The sequence below is a fragment of the Mya arenaria genome, chromosome 3, assembly GCF_026914265.1.
Source record: "Mya arenaria isolate MELC-2E11 chromosome 3, ASM2691426v1".
In the NCBI taxonomy this organism is placed as follows: Eukaryota; Metazoa; Mollusca; class Bivalvia; order Myida; family Myidae; genus Mya; species Mya arenaria.
In genome coordinates this window covers 23,757,862-23,759,987 of record NC_069124.1, presented here as the reverse complement: position 1 = coordinate 23,759,987, position 2,126 = coordinate 23,757,862, and the positions used below count along the sequence as shown (strand labels likewise).

The 2,126-nt window shown below is 30.7% G+C and overlaps 1 long non-coding RNA gene across 1 annotated transcript; it reads left to right on the top strand.

Moving 5' to 3' along the window:
* Positions 1-416: 416 nt before the first annotated feature.
* On the top strand, positions 417-2,126 carry LOC128227397 (uncharacterized). The gene is made up of 3 exons (XR_008259815.1): positions 417-488; positions 827-896; positions 1,902-2,126. It is a non-coding gene; the product is annotated as an uncharacterized LOC128227397 (long non-coding RNA).

Below are 2,126 nucleotides of genomic sequence, written 5' to 3'. Positions count from 1 at the left end.
AGTTCTTCGCCAGGCGTGGGAGACAATTTGTGCCAAAACGGTGTTGACAATTGAGTGAATGAAGAGATAATGAATAGTAACAAAATAAGATGTATGAACTGTTCGTGTTTTATTGTGTTTATCTATAGTAATCTAGTTGGAATCACTTAAGCTTCAAGAACAACTATGCTTGCTCATAGTTATCAAACGAGTAATGTTCATATACTCATATATATGTGCAAATCGCTATGCATAACTCCTCAAAGATACACAGAATGTATCGTAAAATGCTACAAAGTTCGATACTTAAGCAAAATAAAACATGAAATAAAGTAAAACAATCACAAAATAATTTTACGATTTTCAGTACAAAATTGACCGTTCAGCAGCAGCTCTCAGCTGATTATTAAAAGGGAAAGTGTTGTCTGCCGTATTCACTTTGATACGGTTGAACCCATGTAAATAATACTCTTTTTTGTAAAAATTTGGGATACTTTCTGTGTTTGAAGGTACGACTTTGGTAGTTATAGTTTCAATAATGTTTTCGCGATTGAATCAAGCCGGGTTTATGCATATACAAGAGATATAAACGATTTTACGAGGTTTTAAACATTTCCAATTTAAGAAAATATTTCTACTTTCGATTTCGTTTTTCTGAAAATGAACAAACATTTTATTTTTTCCTAATGTTTAATATCATAAAACGATACATAATACATAATTAAGATAATTTCAATTATTATTAATGAGTGTATTTTCTTTATTTTCGTAAAAATGAATTATTTGAATAAAAAATAATGCAATTCATGGAATGATATGACGTGATATGTATGACGTCATATTGCAGAGTTCTCGCTGTGCGCTGGTCGGCCATCTTGAAAAAAAATTGTGAAGGTCGTATATCCAGCTTTCCTGTGGTAAATATGACATGCATGTTTAAAAGTTTTATGAGAAATTGTGTCTAAATATATGATGCATCATATTACCAACAAATTTTGTCGATGTATCTATTGAATTATATTTGATATATTGAATCACTGAACCAACATGATTTGATTTTGCTCTTTGTACTTATTTCACATTATGGTAGCAAAATTACAGTTATGTGTCAAAGAGATTCATGACATTTAGCATTTGTCATACATTTCACTCTATTATTTGTCAAACCAAAAGATGAATGTCAAATTATTTACAGATGTTAAGCAGTTTATCATAATTTCACTCTTATTTTTTGTCAAACCAAAAGATTAATGTCAAATTATTTGAAGATGCTAAGCATTTATCATACATTTTACTCTTTTATTTGTCAAATCAAATGATGAATGACAAATCGACTCACAAAATTAAGCAAACCAGGTGACGTTGTACAAATATTTTTAGGGTGACGAGGTTCTGGCTAGCTCGCCCAGCCAAACTAAGTTTTATAAACTAACCTTCAAATTTTTAGTTTGGCTGGGCGAGCTAGCCAGAACCTCGTCACCCTAAAATATTTGTACATCGTCACCTTGTGGTGCTTAATTTTGTGATTCAACTAAATCGTTCTAAAATCAATGTAAAAAACAAGTTTCATAAGGGGGGTACCCAGTGTGAAAAAACTACATCGCTTAAACGCAAATGCGCTTTGGTAGGTATATAGCTAAAAAGCGAATGCGCTATGGTGTAAATCCAAAGTCAAAATTTTTGAAAATTTTGAAAAGTTGTCACAAAAATCATGATTTTAAGCACTTTTTTAGTGTACTGTTCTGTCATTTGTAAATAAAAACTGAGAGATTGCTAAATCTGTTCTGAAATTATGCATTTATCATTTTTGTAAAAAATCCAATGTGATTAATGAAACCAAAATTTACCAGAGTAAACATATTGATTTGCTATTGTATGTAAGAATGTTTCGTCTTTTACACTGTTCCATTTCATTTTTTCAGATGAGATGCCATACACAGGGGATCCGACAGAAGACAGCAGACAGAATTCGTCGATGTATTTGAAATGTCATTGTTTATTTGAAAAAGGTTACCTATCCACACTTATTGCACAGTTGCTTTTTGTTTTATCAGTAATTCTCCAAAATTTGTAGTTCGTGTCTAACATGATCATTGAAATTTTAACATACAGTAAATAATTTCAAAAAATAATAATCAAATGGAGAA